The sequence below is a fragment of the Octopus sinensis genome, linkage group LG27 (genome assembly GCF_006345805.1).
Source record: "Octopus sinensis linkage group LG27, ASM634580v1, whole genome shotgun sequence".
NCBI classification, from domain to species: domain Eukaryota; kingdom Metazoa; phylum Mollusca; class Cephalopoda; order Octopoda; family Octopodidae; genus Octopus; species Octopus sinensis.
Window position 1 is genome coordinate 21,243,697 of NC_043023.1, and position 21,659 is coordinate 21,265,355.

The following is a 21,659-nucleotide window of genomic DNA, read 5'->3' on the forward strand; positions in this document are numbered from 1 at the left end:
ACCATTGGAATAAGGGATCCCTTGAACAACAGGTAAGGGTTAATAAAATGAAGGGGATCCATATGCAAAAAGAATGGATTGATAATATACTCATACAACCCATGGTAGTATGGAGAAAAGGTGTAAAATGATTGCTTTATATGCATAAACGTACATATATAAGTCTATGTATGTGTATACTCATGTGCATGTGTGAGTAGCTGTATGGCATAGTGATTCGGGTGTTACCCTCACAATAGCTAGATCGTGGGTTTGATTCTTGCAATGCCCTTCCTTTCCCAAGACATCCGAATGTTCGCCTCCTTTCCTAACCAGTGGAGTGGCATCATTCAAAACGTAAAACGATGCAAAGCACATTGTGACAAGTGATGTGTAACATCTGACAGTGTATTTGATCATTTGACTACATGATTATATAGACCTGTTGAGGCAAGTGAAAATCAAATCAAATCAAATCAAATCAAATCAAACCAAATCAAAATAGATGAACATCAATGGAATTTGTATCTTTGTGGTACCAGTACCGTTGGCACACAAGAAAACCATCCGAATGTGGCCGTAGCCAGTACCGCATCGACTGGCCTCTGTGACGTGGGCACATAACAAACACCATCCGATCGTGGCCGTTCGCCAGCCTCATCTGGCACCTGTGTCGGTGGCACATAAAAACACCAACCGAAGACCCGGCAAGACTAGTCAGGCCATAACCCGTGGCCCCTACTTGGGACGTAGTCAGTCCACCTGTGCATACCTTCCTTCCTTCCTGTGACACTTGTGAAGACCTGTTGAGGCAAGTGAAAATCAAATCAAATCAAATCAAATCAAATCAAAATAGATGAACATCAATGGAATTTGTATCTTTGTGGTACCAGTCCACCTGTGCATACCTTCCTTCCTTCCTGTGACACTTGTGAAGACCTGTTGAGGCAAGTGAAAATCAAATCAAATCAAATCAAATCAAATCAAATCAAATCAAAATAGATGAACATCAATGGAATTTGTATCTTTGTGGTACCAGTGCCGGTGGCACACAAGAAAATCATCCGAACGTGGCTGTAGCCAGTACCGCATAGACTGGCCTCCGTGCTTTGGGGACGTAACAAACACCATCCGATCGTGGCCGTCCGCCAGCCTCATCTGGCACCTGTGTCAGTGGCACATAAAAACACCATCCGAGCGTGGCCGTCTGCCAGCCTCGTCTGGCACCTGTGTCGGTGGCACATAAAAACACCATCCGAGCGTGGCCGTTCGCCAGCCTCGTCTGGCACCTGTGTCGGTGGCACATAAAATCACCCACTACACTCTCGGAGTGGTTGGCGTTAGGAAGGGCATCCAGCTGTAGAAACACTGCCAGATCTGACTGGCCTGGTGCAGCCATCGGGCTCCCCAGACCCCAGTTGAACCGTCCAACCCATGCTAGCATGGAAAACGGACGCTAAATGATGATGATGATGATGATGATATATATATATATGTGTGTGTGTGTGTGATCATCATCATCATCATCGTTTAACGTCCGTTCTCCATGCTAGCATGTGTTGGACAGTTCGACCGGGGATCTGGGAAGCCAGAAGGCTGCACCAGACTCCAGTGTTATCTGGCAATGTTTCTACAGCTGGAGGCCCTTCCTAACACCAACCACTCCATGAGTGTAGTGGGTGCTTTTTACGTGCCACCTGCACAGGTGCCAGGCGAGGCTGGCAACGGCCACGGTCGGATTGGTGTATTTTACGTGCCACCGGCACGGAGGCCAGTCGAGGCGGCGCTGGCATCGGCCACGAGTCGGATAGTGCTTTTTACGTACCACCAGACCAGGGATCCTGGCTGGTTCAATTCGATTTCTATTTCGATTTCGCTTGCCCCAACATGTCTTCGCAAGCAAAGGGGGTTGGCATGGGTGTCTGTCATCGGATGAGGTTCTATATCGACTTCGCTTGCCTCAACAGGTCTTTGTGTCCAAGGGAGGAAAGGCATGCATAAGTGGGCTGGGCTCACTTGACCTGCCTGGTCTTCTCACGTACAGAATATTTCCAAAGGTCTCGGTCGCTGGTCATTTCCTCAGTGAGGCCTAAAGTTCGAAGGTCGTGCTTCACCACCTCGTCCCAGGTTTTCCTGGGTCTACCTCTTCCACGGGTTCCCTCAACTGCTAGGGATTGGCACTTTCTCACACACCTATCTTCATCCATTCTCGCCACATGACCATACCAGAGCAATCATCTCTCTTGCACACCACAACTGATGCTTCTTAGGTACAACTAATGCTTCTCAAGGTACTAACGCTCTGTCGAGTATGTACACTGACATTACACATCCATCGGAGCATACTGGCTTCATTCCTCACAAGCTTACGCATGTCCTCAGCAGTCACGGCCCATTTTTCACTGCCATGTAGCATGGCTGTTCGTACACCTGCATCATACAGTCTGCCTTTTACTCTGAGCGAGAGGCCTTTAGTCACCAGCAGAGGTAAGAGCTCCCTAAACTTTGCCCAGGCTATTCTTATTCTAGCAGTTACACTTTCAGCGCACCCACCCCCACAACTGACTTGGTCACCTAGATAACGGAAGCTATCAACAACTTATAGTTTTTTTCCCCTGGAAAGTGACGGAAGTTGTTTTCTGCAGATTTTCGGAGGTTAATGCTCCCGAGCATCTGCCACATACAAAAACTATCTTCCCAGTTAGCCTACCTTTGACATTGCTGCACCTCTTATGTGTCCATAGCTTACACTGGGTACATCTTATAGAGTTTCTACCCACACCTTTTCTACAGATTGAACAGGGCCATCTTCCTGAAGACATTTGTGGATTGTCTACCTTCCAACTTATTACGACTTTGGTTTTAGCTAGATTGACTCTAAGGCCCCTCGATTCTAGGCCCTCCTTCCACACCTGGAACTTCTCCTCCAGTTCTGATAGTGACTCAGCAATTAGAGCAAGGTCGTCAGCATAGAGGAGCTCCCAGGGGCAACCTGTCTTGAATTCCTCCGTAATTGCCTGGAGGACTATGATAAATAGGAGGGGGTTGAGCACTGAACCCTGGTGGACCCCAACCTCTACTTTGAATTCTTCTGTGTACATGTTGCCAACCCTAACCTTACTTACGGCATCTCTGTACATGGCTTGCACAGCCCTCACCAGCCATTCATCTATCCCTAGTTTCCTCATTGACCACCAGATAAGGGATCGGGGGACCCTATCAAAGGCTTTCTCCATGTCAACGAAAGCCAGGTACAGGGGCTTATCTTTGGCTAAGTATTTCTCCTGCAGCTGCCTTACCAGGAATATAGCATCAGAGGTACTTTTCCCTGGCACGAACCCAAACTGCATCTCATCTAAACTAACTCTCTCTCTAATTAGTTGGGCTATGACCCTCTCCGTAACCTTCATCACCTGATCCAACAGCTTGATACCTCTGTAATTATTTGTATCTAGGGCATCACCTTTACCTTTGTAGCAGTTGACTAGTATGCTGCCACACCAGTCATTCGGTATGACTCCTTCGTGTATCACCTGGTTGACTATACGGGTGACTAGGTTATAGCCGACACTGCCAGATATTTTGAGCATCTCTGCAGTAATTCCTGATGGGCCTGGGGCTTTCCCTGTCTTCATGCTTCTAATTGCTTTAACTACCAAAGAATTTTCAACTCGGATGGCTGGTCCCTCTGTTGGGTTGACATTCGGCAGACTCTCTTTATCCCATTCATTTTCTTTATTCAGCAACCTTTCATAGTGGCATCTCCAAACCTCTCTCTTTGCATCCTCATTTAGCGCAAGTGAACCATCATCCGTGCGAACACACTTCTCTCCTACCACATCACGATTCTCTCTCACACACTGTCTTGCAACATGAAATACCTCAAGTCTTTTATCCTCACGGCTCAGAACATTGGCAAATTTTTTCTTATCCGCTTCCCCTCTGGCTAAATAAACCTGTCTCCTAGCTTCCCTTCTGGCTGTCTGATACAATTCCCTGCTACCACCGTTCTTCCAGTCCTTCCAAGCCTGTCTCTTTTGTCTAATAGCCCTGTCAACCACAGTGTTCCACCACCATGTTACTCTGGGTCGAGCTGGTACTTTGCTCCATCCACAGATCTGGTCAGTGGCTGTCAGCAGATTGTCCCGTAGAAATCTCCAGTTGTCTTCCACATTAAATGAAGCTATATCCCCTTCTATTTTGTCAAAGGCTTCGAGTAATATGTCTCTAAATCTCTGTCCATTTGCAGGATCTTTAAGCTTCCAGACCCTTCTCCTCCAAGCTGGTCTTCTTCTGGGCAACCATTTAGCTCTGATCCTGAAGTCGCTAACTACTAATCTATGTTGAGGAGTACATTCTTCGCCTGGAAAGGTTTTGGCATTTGTAAGCAGCCCTCTTTCCCTTTTTCTGGCAAGGATGTAGTTAATCTGGCTAGTGTGTCTGCCAGAACGGTAGGTGACTAGGTGAGAGGTGGGTTTCCTGAAGTTGGTATTGCAGACCATAAGGTCATTTGCATCGCAGAACTCCAGCAGCCTGGTTCCCTCCTCATTACGAGAGCCAAAACCGTAGCCTCCATGAACGCCATGGAAGCCCCCGACATACCGACCAACATGTCCATTAAAATCCCCTGCCACGAAGAGAAGGTCACTGTCATATGTCAACGAGGTAGTCCGCAATAGGGTGTCATAGAATTGGTCTTTTTGTCCTTCCGGTAGCCCTGGTTGAGGGGCATATGCCGAGATGATGGTAGCTGAACTATGGTGAATGACTAATCTAATTTTAATTACTCTGTCACTTACTCTGACTACCTCGATTACCTTATCTACCCATTTCTCCGCAAGAAGTATACCCACGCCCCCGACCCCGTCAGTGTTCCCTGCCCAAAAATCTTGTACCTGTGTTCCTTGCCTGTGAGTGTGTTCCTTGTATATGTATATATAAATATACCTTCAGCACATCCTTCAGTGAGGTGAAAGCTCTCCATCCTGCTCTTAACCTTCGCAACATCTCATTCTCCATCTTTCACCTCTAGTCACTTCTTGACCGAGATAGACATAGCTGTCCACCTCTTCTATTTCGTCGCTTCCGACTGCTAGATGACCGATTGATACGCCTTCAGACCCTATGTACTTGGTTTTCATACAGTTGATCTTCAAGCCGAGTGCCGAACCTCTCGAATCCAGTTCGTCCAGCAATGGTCTACAGGTGATCGGTGATCTCCACTGTCAGCGTTATGTTGTAACGCTGATGTTGGGAATCTGGCTAAGAGATCACACATGGAATGAGGAAATCTGGAATAGATCTGAAGTGAAGGACATCATCGCCGAAAACCACTAAGTAAATCTACAATGGGCTGGTCATGTCGCAAGGTTCACAGACCATCGGTGGACCTGTGCAGTTGTATGGTGGTACCCGTGCAAACGGAAGTGACCACTCAGGAAGACCTCCAGTCAGATGTGAAGATGATTTAATAAAAATGTTTAGAACAGAAAAAATAGGAGAGCAGGAGAGGAAGGGAGCAAATTTTATGGGTAGCGGAGCCAAATCGGTACCAGACAGCCTGGCCGATATATATATATATACACTCACGAGTAACATCACCACCACACCACTAACAGAACACCCCTGCACACTGTTCAGCTCACTGCCCAAACCACACACCATCATGCACACAACAGCTCCTACACACATGCACTGACGTATATACATGTGCACACACCATTCAAACAAACACACATTAACTGCTACACACAACCGTTTGCATACACACACACAAGCACATGCTATATGCAGCTTCACACACATACAAATACACGAAACACCATTCTACACAATGCCCACATTAGGATACTTCTACATATACACACACATGCGCTCCCTTACGTACACGCAGACCCACATAATTTTAAGCTCCCCTACACATACATTCACACGCACTCGTCCCCTTTTACACATGCACACCCACACATCCTTCTTAAATGCACAGTCGCCCTTACGCAACCTAGTTCAGCAGGGGCAGCATTATTTGCCCCCTTTATCTCAAACTCGTTCTTCCAGGAATTTCATCATGTTCAACCGTTAATTCCTACACATTTTCTCTCTCTCCTTTATTTTCGTTCCCTCTCCATTTCCCCCCTCAATCCTTTCTGTCGAAGAGCGTAGGTTCTAAACATCAAAGACTTCCCGGTTAATATAGGGCGTAACAAATATCAGAAAATCAAAAAAAAAATGTGTGTAATAGGTGTAAAACAACTTCCTATGAACGAATATGAAAAAAAAAATTCGCGCACGCGAAAGGGGGGTGGGGGAGAGGCCTCGGAAAATTCACATCGGGAAGTTCCGAAAGCGTCTGAGGAGCTGACCCGGGCACAAAAACAGAAACAAAAACAGCGTAATAGGTGTAAAACAACTTGCTCTAAACGACTATCATGAAAAAAATGCGCGCTCGCGAAAGGGGGGTGGGGGAGAGGCTTCGGAAATTTCACATCTTCAGTCCACGGCCTTTAAACTAAGAAAAAATAGTGTAATTGGTGTAAAACTACTGTTCTAAACGAGTATCAAGAACACACACTCACACATGAATCATAAACTCCGTATTTCGCAAAAAAAAAAAAATAAAGAGAAGAAATTCTGGAAAAAGTGAAGAAATGTTGGATCTCATTCCTTGGTTAAAGCTATTTTAACATTAAATTTATGCTTTTCTTTGAAATAGTTCAGATATATGCAATTCTTTTCACTTATTAAGATGCATTTATCAGAAAAAAAGAGACAGAAAAAATTATTATTTTGTGTCAATCCTTCCCTAATATCCTTTATTAATTAGTTTTGGCGTGTATTTTTTTCCCAATTTATTCTTTCACCTTTACAACACTGTTTAGTAAAGCAATTAATTATCTTTATAATTTGCATATTTGACTTATTAATCAAAATTCTCTAGATGTAATATATACTAAGTAATGCATCCTTCATTTATGTGTTCCGTTCTGTATTATGCATGCGTGACTGTTTATATGTAAGTGTGTTTAACTGTGCACATGAATGTGAATATTAAGAACATATTTATTTACTATGATTGTTATTTTCAGAACAAATAAATCTTTTGGCTGTTATGTTATTGATGTTATTATTATTGCTAGTTAAAGGGTGGTGACTTGGCTGAATATTTTGAGTCTTGTAGTATGTAGTTGTGTTAGTCAATATTCTGAGTTCAAATCCAACTCATTTCTTTATCATCATTATCGATGGACCACTCAAAGAGGTATGTATACATTATCATTTTCGTAACATAATTTCTGTAGTATTTCAAGATGTTTCTGACACGTATTTTGATTCACATGGCGGAGATCCAACATTTCTTCACTTTTTCCAGAATTTCTTCTCTTTATTTTTTTTTTGCGAAATACGGAGTTATGATTCATGTGTGAGTGTGTGTTCTTGATACTCGTTTAGAACAAGTAGTTTTACACCAATTACACTATTTTTTCTTAGTTTAAAGGCCGTGGACTGAAGATGTGAAATTTCCGAAGCCTCTCCCCCACCCCCCTTTCGCGAGCGCGCATTTTTTTCATGATAGTCGTTTAGAGCAAGTTGTTTTACACCTATTACGCTGTTTTGTTTTTGTTTTTGTGCCCGGTTCAGACGCTTTCGGAAATTCCCGATATAAATATTCCGAGGCCTCTCCCCCACCCCTCTTTCGCGAGAGCGCATTTTTTTTTTTCATATTCGTTTAGAGCAAGTTGTTTTACACATATTACACTATTTTTTTTTTGTTTTGGTGCCCGGGTCAGCTCCTCAGACGCTTTCGGAACTTCCCGATGTGAATTTTCCGAGGCCTCTCCCCACTCCCCTTTCGCGTGCGCGAATTTTTTTTTTCATATTCGTTCATAGGAAGTTGTTTTACACCTATTACACACATTTTTTTTTGATTTTCTGATATTTGTTACGCCCTATATTAACCGACTTCCCAATTTTTCCCGAGCGTCAAGGGAATACACCTTCTTGTTGTGCCCTCACCTGTCTTCGTCTTTTGTTTACTGTAAATTTATGTGTGTGTGTGTCTGTGCGTGTGTTTACTTAAGGTTGGAATGTAGAACTTTTACTTGTGAAGAGTATCTACTAGTAATCTTTAACTAAGATCTTAATACATAAGCATTACGAAAGATGTTTTATGAATACATTTGTGTACACTACACGCCGAGACAAAGGCCGGGTGGCTGCTAGTATATATTATACACACACATACATGCATACATACGCATAGCAGACTTAATAACATAGGCTAAAAGAAAAATAACAGAGGGAGGAAGCGGAGGCATTGAAATAAACACTGGGTTTACAATTTGAAGTTCGGAAGTGTGGAAGTTGTAAAGATAATTTATGGACAGGTCAGAAAGAAAGCTAAAACAGCAAAAGGAGTGGGAGGGAGTTACTGTTACAGATAATATATACATGAAACTTTTACACACACACACACAAATTCACTTTTAATTTATAGACACACATTAATTTATAGAGTACTACCTAAGAAGAGTGGTCCCGGTGCGCGCAATCGCGTACTAGCGCATCCGAGCTAGCTAGTCGATCTTTACTTTGTGTTTTTGCGTTTCATTTACTTTGCTAGGTAGTCGTTGTAGGATCGACTAGTCACGACTAGCTAGCGCGGATGCGCGAGTACGCGAGTGCGCGCACCAGGACCACTCTTCTTAATTAAATGGTACCCAGTTTCCACAGCGCAGAAATCCACCCTTGTTAAAACATATACACAAAACCCTACCATTTCAGGCTGACTTAATAGAGACCCTACTCTGTGTTACCTCCACCTCTGTCCCCCAACAAAGCGGCCACGCCCTTGTAAGTTTCGTAACGAAAAACAAAATCATTAATTTCCTAATTGGATCACGCACATTTACGATAATTAATATCGTATCATTAATTTATAGACACACAGACAGATGAAAGGATGTTCATTGAAGCGTTAAATGGCCCCAAATGAAATTAAAATGCCTTACCTCAGTTTAGTTTTGAACCGGTAGCAACGTACCCGGGGTCCCAATTAATTTCAAATTTTCTGTTGCCGGAAGTAGATTAAAGGTCGGATAGGAGATGGCAAGTAAGTGGAGATAACTCTCCAAATTTTATTTTGATCTAAAATACTTTTCTTTCATTTCAAAGTTTCTAATATTTACATTCTTTGTTTAGAAAGCATCTTTCCCAATGTAATTCCTCCCCCCTCTCTCTCTCCTTCTCTCTCTTCCCTCTTTCTCTGAGGACTTCACACTCTATAAGGATTCTCTCATATACATACATACACACACGCATACACATATATCTCCCACATAAATATGTGTATAATTCTATGTCACCTTCTCTCTCTCTCTCTCTCTCTCTCTCGCTCGCTATTCTATCTCTCTCTCCTTTATATATATATATATATATCCTGGCGCAGCGTAACCACCACAGGAGCCTAGACAGCTGAGGAGAGACGGATTCAGTCAGCAGAACAGAAACGCCAGGTGCGGAAAGCCAGAGCACCTGCACCAAGCCAGAGCACATTCCTAACCACTTTAGTCTATTTTATACGAATATAAACTCACACATATATGTCTAAAGCATTAAAGATATTTAGACATAATATAGTTTTATATATATGTATATATATATATATATATATATATATATATATATATATATATATACCACCCAGCGAACTTCCACCATGGGTCATCACAATTGCTTAAGGTTAAAATGAATTCCTCGCTCTTTCGGAAACATCAAATTCTGTATGACCGCTTTCCACCACTTTGATCTGTTTTTTGTATTGAATACGTATCGCCACCGTGGGCCACTGCATCGAACACTTTGAACATATACTTCAAACTATATATCAACTATACATGAACTCTAAGATGTCTGACTCCGTTGTGTATTATAAATGAATTTCTTGTGTTTGACGGTATGAGCTGTCTCTTTTTATATATAACTTTTTTTGATAAGGTTCATTTCAGGAACTGAAACATGTTATAATGTATATTAACATTAAAAATTGTATAATACAGCAGCATTTTCGACTTCATTTTTACAAATATATATATATATATATATATATATATATGTGGGTGTGGGTGTGTGTGTGTGTGTGGTGTGTGTGTGTGTATGTATGTGTGCGTGTGGTGGTGTGTGTGTATGAGTGTGTGTGTGTATGTGTGTGTGGTGTGTGTATGTGTGTTGTGTGTGTGTGTGTGTGTGTGTGTGTGTATGTGTGTGTGTGTATGGTGTGTGTGTGTGTATGTATGTGTGTGTGTGTGTGTGTGTATATATATATTTAATAATATAAGGGTAAATATTAATTAATTTTAAAAAACCAACAATTATTCCCGGGTAGATTTCGGTATGTAAATATAACTATTATCGGTAGGACCTTTTAAAAAATTTATATATATATATAAAAGAGCAAGCAACAGGTTGCTTAGCCACATACCGTAAAAAATAGAAATAGCAGTCAAAGACCGTTTATTCTATCTTATACAAATATAACTCCACTAGAAATAGCAGTCAAAGACCGTTATTTCTATTTTATACAAATATAACTCCACATACATGTATATGGAGTTATATGTGGAGTTATATTTGTATAAAATAGAAATAAACGGTCTTGACTGCTATTTCTATTTTTTTCGGTATGTGGCTAAGCAACCTGTTACTTGCTCTTTTATATATATATATAATTTTTTAAAAAAAGTTCCTACCGATAATAGTTATATTTACATACCGAATCTACCGGAATAAATGTTGTTTTTTTAAAATTAACAATTATTACCTTATATTATTAAATATATATATATACACACACACACACACACATACACACACACACACACACACACCACACACACACACACACACACATATATATATATCATATATTATATATATATATTATATATAATATATATCCATATATATAAAAATATATTATGTCTAAACATCTTTAATGCTTTAGACATTTCCCTACCAAGAGCATTTATTTGAAATATTGTATCTCATTGAATATATTCATTAACCATACACACACTCTCTCTCTCTCTCTCTCACACCACACAACATACGTATATATATTATATTATATATTATATATATATATATATATATATATATATATATATATATATGTAAGCGCAGGAGTGGCTGTGTGGTAAGTAGCTTGCTAACCAACCACTGGTTCAGTCCCACTGCGTGGCACCTTGGGCAAGTGTCTTCTGCTATAGCCCTGGGCCGACCAATGCCTTGTGAGTGGATTTGGTAGACGGAAACTGAAAGAAGCCTGTCGTATATATATATGTATATATATATATATATGTGTGTGTGTGTGTATGTGTGTGTTTGTGTGTCTGTGTTTGTTCCCCTAGCATTGCTTGACAACCGTTGCTGGTGTGTTTACGTCCCCGTCACTTAGCGGTTCGGCAAAAGGGACCGATAGAATAAGTACTGGGCTTACAAAGAATAAGTCCCGGGGTCGATTTGCTCGACTAAAGGCGGTGTAAAGAGAGTAAAAGAGAAAGAGAGTATATACATATACATATATATTTCTTATTGCCCACAAAGGGCCAAACATAGAGGGGACAGACACCAGTGCGTAACTGGTACTTTATTTACCGACCCCAAAAGGCTGAAAGGCAAAGTCGACCTCGGCGGAATTTGAACTCACAACGTAACGACAGACGAAATACGGCTACGCATTTCGCCCAGACTGCTAACGTTTCTGCCATGCGTGTATAATACACACACACACACACACACACACACACACACGTATCTATATATACATAATACACAAGTATGTCTGTGTGTGAATTGTGTTGTCTGTGTGTGTGTGTGTGTGTGTGTGTGTGTATGATCATGTTACTACAATGCATAGACGTAGGCCAATAAAACCGCAACGCGCCTTTAACAACAAAATGTGTTCGGCTTTTATTGCTCACGAAATCCAAAACGATTTCAATGGGTTAATAATATACAATCAACATGCGTAGGTGTTGCCCACCCTTTCTCTCTTCCTATCTCTCTCTCTCTCTCTCTCTCTGTCACACCCATACATATACACATAGCTCTTTGGACAATTAAGGTAAAACTAGGTCACAGCTGTAATTTCAGAAATTCCTCTGAGTGAAGGAGTGACAGAATATTGAGAGATAAGAATGAAAGGCAACCAACAAAGAGAAAATACAATGAGTCGCTTTATTGGCTGCCCTGAATGACCTCCTGCTTAACATTAAATATATTCTTAAGAACTGAATACAATTTATTCATCCGCGCGACCCAGAGCCAGAATGAAATGGCTTTTGGGAGTCCTACACCTGGAAATATTCTGTCTTTCTGCAAGGTACAGATTTTTCTTGTCTTATATCTTGTCATAAGATAGAGTTTACGTATCTGTGTATGGATAGGTGGATAGATGCATGTTTATATATTATTGTTATGTTACAATACAACATAGAGATTCGTTACCCAGACATAAACAGACAAATTGATGAAATCACGAACGTAGATTCAGTTGTATATACACTGACATCCATGCTTTTAAATGTCTCTCTGCCTGCCTCTCTGCCTACCTATCTATATCTGTCTCTATCTATTCATATATCTGCTCTCTCTCTGCTCTCTCTCTCTCTATTTACATACTATTTCTCTCTCTATCGTTCTCTCTATCTTTCTCTCTCTCTCTCTATCTACCTCGTTATCTTTCTATCTGTCTTTCTCTTTCTCTATCTATCTCCCTCTCTATCTATCTATCTCCCTATCTCTCTCTATCTATTTATCTCCTCTCTCTCTATCTATCTATCTATCTCCTCTCTCTCTAGCTATCTATCTCCCTCTCTCTCTCTCTATCTATTTATCTCCTCTCTCTCTATCTATTATCTCTCTCTCTCCATCTATCTATCTCCTCTCTCTCTCTCTAGCTATCTATCTCCCCCTCTCTCTCTCTATCTATTTATCTCCCTCTCTCTCTAGCTAGCTATCTCCTCTCTCTCTAGCTATCTATCTCTCTCTCTCTCTATCCATTTCCCCCTCTCTCTATCTATCTCCCTCTCTCTCTTTCTATCTCCCTCTCTGTCTATCTATCTCCCTCGCTACGGAAAATGGGATTTTTTGTAGCGGTGTCAAATGAAATTGTCACCCATGGTTATGACCCTAGTATCGATCTATTGCATTTCAATCTATTTTAGGGTTAGGTTTAGAGTTATGGTTAGGGTTAGGGTTGGAGGAAGGAGAAGGGTATCTTTTTTTCTTCACAAATGTAAATAAACCCAATCTGTTTCTTAAACGAGGGACATATTCATACAGCACGGAATGTTAAAATTGCTGAAATGCTCGAAATTAAAGTCGAAATATCTTACAACATATAGAATTTTCTCAATAGTAGAAGACACTTGCCCAAGGTGCCACGCAGTGGGACTGAACCCGGAACCATGTGGTAAGTAAGCAAGCTACTTACCACACAGCCACTCCTGCGCCTATTTATTTACATTTCTGAACAAAAAAGTTATCCTTCCACCCACCCTTAACCCTAAAACAGATTGAAATGCAATAGATTGATACTAGGGTCATAATTATGGGTGACAATTTCATATGACACCGCTACAAAAAACTGCCGTTCAAACCGAAAAGATCCAAAAACTTATTTATTTTGTGTTTTATTTACTTTGCTAGGAAGTCGTTGTAGGATCGACTAGTCACGACTAGATAGCACGGACACAAAATAAATAATTTTTTAAAGCAAAGTAAATAAAACTCAAAAACGCAAAGAAAAGATCGACTAGTCATGACTAGCTAATGCGAGTGCGCGCACCGGGACCACTGTTCTCAAGTAGTACCCCATGGTTTTTATGAAATGAACTATTTTGACTTTCTTCTTTTTTTGTTTGAGTGGAATAAAAAAATCTTTTTAGTCAATTGATATTTTTTAGGTTTTTAGTCGCACGACACACTTTAGAATTCTTAGCCAATTATATAAACCTTCTTGATAAGCCATTCTGTATATCTGTATTTTTATTTGCATGTATATTTTTTACCTTCTGTATTTTTTTTTATATATGTATTCTTTTTATGTTTAAAGGCCAGGGTAGTATTTAGATCTGATCAAATGTTTGATAAGAGACGGTGTTATGTATAAAGTTGTTGACTCGAATTTCATGTTTCTTCTCTGATCGATGTTTCTTTATCTCTCTCTGTCTCAATTACACATGAGCACTTCCTTTTTGCAGCCTTATAAACCCTCTTTATCTCTATAAAAAGCGGCAAAAATTATATATGTGTGTGTGTATATAATCAGAGGTGAAAGGTTCAAATCTAGTCCCCAGATTCAAGAGGTCGTAACGTAATCCCTTTAGTCAGCTGATAGAAACGATTTATCTAAATTAAGAGAGGACATTGCCAATTTGTTATCTCTCTGGCAGTCATACAAAATGTACCAGTCAAATACTGGGGTAAAAATCAATCCATTAACACCAGTCCAATATAATCAGCATATTACGTTCATTTCTCCAAGTTTGTATGTGTCAGACGACTTCTCCAACAGTCGTTGTGGTTGTTTGTCAGGTTTAATCGCTTGTTTTCTTCCACTTGAATTCCAGGCACTTCTTTATCCAAATTTCTTTTACCATATCCCTTCTAAATCTATACTATATTGTGCACTATCACAGATTCTTCTGAGACCCAGTTTTCCCTAACCCCAGGTTTTCAACACATTAACATTACATTCTAGTGAAATATGCTCACCTCATTTCTTACCAGTTTTCATGCATCCTCTACATTAAATGCATCATTGCACTTTACAAATAACATCATGCAATCTCTCCTTCGTTGGAGACAGAATCCCTTAGTTGTCAGTAGACATAACAGTTCCCTGTACATTTTCCATCTCATTTTTCCTCTAAGCACTGCACTTTGAGAATAGACCTCCACCCACCCACTTCTAATTATGTCTCCTAGGTTAGAGAAACTATAGGTCTTTCATACTTGTTCTTACTACAAACTAATCCCGTGTATCTGCTACTTAAAAAGTCCTTCCCCAACCCTAACCCGTCCTCCCTGTAAACTTGCCTGTGATACCACTGCACCTATTGTGTTGTTTAGATAAACCATATAGAATTCCTATTAACCCCTTTTCTCTCCCCTGCATATAAATTGTGATAACTTTCCAGATGATGTAGATGTTTGAGGATGCAGGGATTCTTTCAGGACCCAAGTGTTGTAGGTGTACGGTGTAGATGTTCTGTTATTGCTTACAAACTAAAACTTTTCTCATTGCTTTGTTTACTCTTGGGCCTCTCCTGTAGGAGATTCTTTTGAAATTGTGGCCTTCAGCCAGTGAAGTAATTCCTTTTTAGGAATCAGTATTTCAAAAACTAACTTTTGAGCTGGTATCTTCTATAATATGTAATATACCTAACAGTGTTATATTTTTACTTTGTGCCGTTGAAGTCATTCCCCACTTTCGAGATATTTCTGAATTTTGATAAACTTTAATTATTTACTAATGATAGGAGGGACCACATCACAGATGACTATTTCACTCTTTGAATATGGGATGTTATCAAAACGACTGAAATTGAGTTTCTCTGAAGAGTCTCTGGAGTAACGCATCCAGCTTCGGAATTTGGGTGTGTCTCCAGGCCAAACGACTGCTTCTCTGCATTGAGAGGTCACAGCTGCTTCAATACTACCGGCATGTGATTAAAATGTCCCAGAAAAGAATCAAAAGAGGGATTCATCGAGCTGAGACAACTGACAAGAGACCTAGGGTTAAACCAAGAAAAATGTTTTGCATAAAACCCATTGTTTCAATCGGTTGTGCTTGGAAATCCTCTCAGAATGTCTAATCAAGGTTACTTTAGATAGGATCGTATGAAGGAGGTGCCTGAGGACTCTACCCCTATAACCTTCCTATGAAGAGAAGGCAAAGCATTTGAATGGATAGATGAAATGGTGTAACTATTGGTTGTCTTTGTTGATTCTTGAGCTTTTCGTATACTGCTGCCCACACAAACACTTCTCCTGCCAGTTGTTTACCAGAAGATTTCTCATGTGTTACTTTCAATTTTATTCGATTTTAAAATGTTTTCTCCAATTCCAGCTTTTATTTCAACTTGTTTGTTATTTTTCTCAAAATCTTTAGAAACAGATAACAATGTCTTCTAATTTCCGTGTTTCTTCAGTATTTCTTTCGTCTATTCACGTAATTTCTTTTCAAATCTATAATTTACATTTCACAGGTTTTATATTATCGTTAATGCTTTTTCAATTATTTCTTGTTGCATCTTTTGCAGGAAGGGAATTAGAAATTACACAAGATGACCTGGAAATCATCAAGATTGACCATTTTGGAACAAGGCTCTCAGATGCTGCTCAAATGGTTTCAAAGTTGCGATCCAGCGAAACGTACACCTCAAACATTAAAAGAAGCTCTTTTAGAAACCGAATGTTTCACGGCGCTTGAATGTTTATTATCAGACTTCAGTTGAATTTCTTGTAAATATTGCTGTTGTTTAATCCCAAGTCTACCTTCACCACACACATACCTATGATTAAATGCCTTCCATCCAGGACCATCATGTTTTCCTTGTCTAATGTGTCATTCTTTAAGATGATAAGTGATGAATAGAGTAGGATTCGGCTACTAATTCTAGCAGATATATTTACCACATGGAGATCCCTTTATTTGTTTAGCTCCCTTTTTGTTGGAGATTAACTTTGGAAATAAAGATTGAAATTTCATTTGTTGTTGGCGTTGTTGTTGTAAGCCCCGGCATGTCCCTAAATACGTCCATTGTTATATAAACAGTTTAAATATCCTGTGGGATGTTCCCAAAAATGAAGAGTGTAATTCCATTTAGTGAAACATACTTAAAATGCATATTTTGTTTTCAAGTAGAACCTCCTTGTGGACAGAATTGTCAGTAAATATACAGTTTCTATTTCTGTCAGCCAATAGTTTTACATTAGGCTTCATCCAAACTCTAGAAAGTGAAACTTACAGCTGACCACGGGAGAAGAATTGTGTTGGAAGATATATTCCAATTTGTTTAAATGCCTGTCTCTGTGCCTTGTTGCATGTCAAGGGAAAGAGTGGTTCCACAGGAAATTGTTTGTATGGTAACTATGAATGGGAACTCCATTCCTTGAGACCCATTTGGAATCCCTGAGATTGATCCTGCAAAAGAACCACAAGCAACCCCAGCAGCAATAATAAGATCTTGGAAGCAGATGATAACGTAGCCTGTGTCATTGCAATGGTCTTGTTTAGCATCTAAATTCTTCAATAACCTAATGCAGCCTCTTGTCTTTTGTGTGAGAATATGTCCATGGAAATCGTGATGGTAGGAGTTTGTTGATGAATTTGATTAGGTACAGAGCTTCAATATCAACTGTATCTGAGCTTCTGCATATCTTTACTTCGCCAAGGATCCTGGTCAATAATGAATTCATTTACAAACTGTGATATTTCATTTGTTGGAGTAATAATGGGTCTGTTTGCAAGCCACATGGGCGTGTGAAATTATTTGCAAGACAACATACATAAAACTTGACAGGCCAAAGTTGTAAAGCAGGTGATTTTGGATGCACCTAGACTTTGTTCGACAGAAATATCACCATTTCCTGCATCAAAATGGTGATTAACAAACTCTTTTTCATCAGAATGACCTTTTGCAAGAAGTCTTAGATTGGTTCCTATCTTCACTATTTCTACTCAATCCTCAAGAAATTATTTCTTTACTGCCCACAAAGGGCTAGACATAGAGGGGACAAACAAGGACAGGTCAATGGATTAAGTCGATTACATCGACCCCAGTGCGTAACTGGTACTTAATTTATCGACCCCGAAAGGATGAAAGGCAAAGGTGACATCGGCGGTATTTGAACTCAGAACGTAACGTCAGACGACATACCGCTAAGTGTTTGGCCTGGCGTGCTAACGATTCTGCCAGCTCGCCGCCCTTGAGTGATAATATTATTAACAGAATTATCATTATAATGCTTTCAATCTTTTGCACAGGGCCAGAAAGTTCGTGGGAGGGGGTAAGACGATTACCTCCGCCCCAGTACACACTGGTACCTACTTTATTGACCTGAAAGAATCAAAGACTAAGTTGACTTCGGCATTATTTGAATTCAATCACTACACTACTGATAATCTTTTCTAGTCTAGGTGCAAGTCCCGAAATTTTGGGGGAGTGGGGCCAATCGATTAGATCGACTTCAGTACGCAACAGGTACTTAATTTATCAACCCCGGAAGGATGAAAGGCAAAGTTGACCTCGGTGGAGTTTAAACTCAGAAAGTAGCAGCAGACGAAATACCTATTTCTTTACTACCCACAAGAGGCTATACACAGAGGGGACAAACAAGGACAGACAAACGGATGAAGTCGATTACATCGACACCAGTGCAAACTGGTACTTAATTTATTGACCCCTCGGCGGAATTTGAACTCAGAACGTATAGACGGACAAAGTGCCGCTAAGCGTTTAGTCTGACGTTCTAACCCTTCTGACAGATCGCCACCTCGTAGATACTACAATACTAATATCCGAATAATAAGCAATCTACAATACTAATAATTACTACAATACTAATAATAATTTATTTAACTATTTTCATCTTCCCTTCTGCCACTGAGGATAACAAATGTGTCCATTCCTTATTTTTAGAGACAATATCATCCTCAAATCCAAAGTAATTTTCCAAGAAATTCTTTCTCAAATTCTTATATTTTCTGCAGCAAGATTAAATTACGATTCTGATTTTTCTTTTAATTTCAGTTTTCCCCTGCTCCCTTCCTAACAGAATTAAGCAATATAACACATTAACACACTTTCATTGTTGTGTCATCAACAGCATTCCCAAACATTTTAACCTGCTAGAAATAACAGCCACATCTCCAGGGCTTATTTGAGTCAACGAGAGGAGGCAAAGGAGAGGACTTTCGACCTGACCCAAGACTTACACAATTCTATAGACAGGCCAGAGAAGATCTTTCGATAGGCTACACAAAGAGACTAAATTAAAATATTGGAATAAGAAATGCTTAACATTCTCAAGTTTGACAGAAAAAACACAATCATGCCAGCAAGTTACGTTTGTTGAAAAGAAATGTTTCACCCTTTAAAAGAAAATCACTCAGCCAAAATGCACAAATGATAATACTTGTGTTAACAACACAGCAAGCTTTTTCCATGAGGAAACTGTGAAAGGCAAGAAAGAAGACCAAGACAACACAACAATAACAGTAACAAACTGCCAGCATTACATGGACATGTGGCAACCACTTATGATTTCACAAACAAAAATGTGAGGAAACTCAGATTCTAAAATCACAGCTTGCATCGAAGTTTCAGCAGAACTTCACATTTTACATACGTAAAGCAAAGCATGAAAGAACAAACCCAACAAGGGTTGAGGAAAAAGACTACTGACAACATGTGGCATTCTTTCGATATGAGTCCCATTTATATCACGTGTAATTGTTTACATTTGAAGAAGACCGTCACATTCCGTAAAATTTTTATTTTTTTATATATGTGGGGTTAGGGTTAGGGGTGGGGGAAGGGTATCCTTTTTCTTCAGAAATGTAAATAAACCCAAGTGACAGTTATGTTACTAGTACCGAATGATCGCCCAACATGTTATCTGCGATCAACGAAATGCTGAGAGAACCACTAGGATACATACGTTACATTAAATACATATGTACATTAATACATACGTGCACATAGATACACGCACATATACCTATATATACATCCATACACACAAGCAAATTGATACATACACAGGTATACAAATATACATAAACATATATACATATGTACATACGTAGTGGCCGTATGGTAAGTAGCCTGCTTACCAACCACATGGTTCCGGGTTCAGTCCCACTGCGTGGCACCTTGGGTAAGAGTCTTCTACTAAAGCCTCGGACCAACCAAAGCCTTGAGAGTGGAATTGTATATATATATGTATATATATATATATATATAATATATATATATATATATATACCCTAACCTTTATTACCCTTAAGGACCACAAAGCTGAATTTATCTCTCTCTCTCTCTATATATATATATATATCCATATATGTATGGACATGTATATATGTGTTTATATGTATATATACGTATACGCACAAAGACAGTCGTACATCTCCCACAAGCACATGCGCACACACACTCCTAAAGTATTATATACACGCATGCACAGTCACACATAGCGGCACATAGAAATTGAAACAGTGTGCACCGGCGCCACCGACAGCAATAACAACATGAAGCCTTTTGACCTAATTCACACTAACTTTGTCAACAAAATACGAACCCCAAATTAATGGGAATTTAATGACATAATTTCAAACTAATTAACGACAGAAAATATTTATGAAAGATTAATGTATAGCAAGTTAATAGCGACAGACAGACAGACAAATACGTGTGTGTTGGGGGGTTATGCAGAGCCTTAGAATGTTCGATATGTTACTTTGTGCTAATCCTTCCAATTCTCTGATTTCTCAGTTCAAATCCCATCAACATCTTCTTCCTTCGTTTCAGGGTTTCAAGATCCAGTTCTGGGGTTGATGCTTCCTTTTCTCCAACTTTATCTTTCCGTTGGCCCCTTTCTCTCATTCAGGAAGAAATGAGATGATGCCTGACATGGAAGAGGATGTGTGTATATATATATATATATATAATATATATATATATATAATATATATATATATATATGTATATATACATATATATATATATATATATATATGTATTATATACATTATATATATATATACAAACATATTAGAGGGATGACCTGTAAGCGGACATCCATTATGCTAGAAGTAGATCCGCTATGGTCTTACCACTAAGAAAGAAATGTTCTCAAGAAAAATTACCAAACACCAGAACGTAGCGAGCAAGACAAATGAAAAGATACGATATATATTTATATGTATATACATATTATATATATATATATATATATAATATATATATATATAAATATGTATATACATATAAATATATGACCCCGCGGTATATATATATATATATATATATATATATATATATATATATATATATATATATATATATATATATATATATATAAAAAAATATTATGGTGAATGAAGAAATGGGGGGTTTCCTTGACAAGGCAGGCTTAGATGAACACACACACACATATAAAACATAATATAATATTTTTTTCTGCCACCCAACGGTTCTCACTGCAGTAGCCACTGACAGCCGAACGATCAAACGCACACACGTACACAAAAAATGTTTTCTACCCCTACGCCAGCACACACATATATAGAACAGTAGACACACACACGTCTCTAAGTAGATTTTTTCTCGCCCCTTATAAAACATCCATATTCCTTAAATAGTCAGAACTTTATTCTCGGTCACAAAGAACATCTACACACCCTCACCCACATGATTGACCGATGCCTGACCTGTTAAATTCTTCAGCCACCGGTTCTCAACATACTCTGATAAACAGTTTCGCCATGGGCTCTTAGGAGCCTAGTTCGATTTGTTGCTCGCAGCCTCTGTTCTGTTTTGTTTTTTCCAACGGATTTCCTATTTTCTTCCTGAAGAGAAAGACACAATATGGTCCCATTATTCAATCGG

The 21,659-nt window shown here is 39.4% G+C and overlaps 1 protein-coding gene and 1 long non-coding RNA gene across 6 annotated transcripts in view; one reads left to right on the forward strand and one right to left on the reverse strand.

Moving 5' to 3' along the window:
* LOC115225373 (E3 ubiquitin-protein ligase MIB2-like) overlaps positions 1–9,047 on the reverse strand; it is a 35,760-nt gene extending 26,713 nt beyond the window's left edge. For all 5 annotated transcript variants that reach the window (XM_036513930.1, XM_029796325.1, XM_029796328.2 and 2 more), the window contains exon 1: positions 8,988–9,047. The gene's annotated coding sequence lies outside the window, so the exon portion shown is untranslated. The remainder of the gene's footprint in view (positions 1–8,987) is intronic.
* A 3,133-nt stretch (positions 9,048–12,180) lies between these two features.
* On the forward strand, positions 12,181–16,752 carry LOC115225375. Its single transcript, XR_003882929.2, has 2 exons — positions 12,181–12,358; positions 16,305–16,752. It is a non-coding gene; the product is annotated as an uncharacterized LOC115225375 (long non-coding RNA).
* Positions 16,753–21,659: the final 4,907 nt, after the last annotated feature.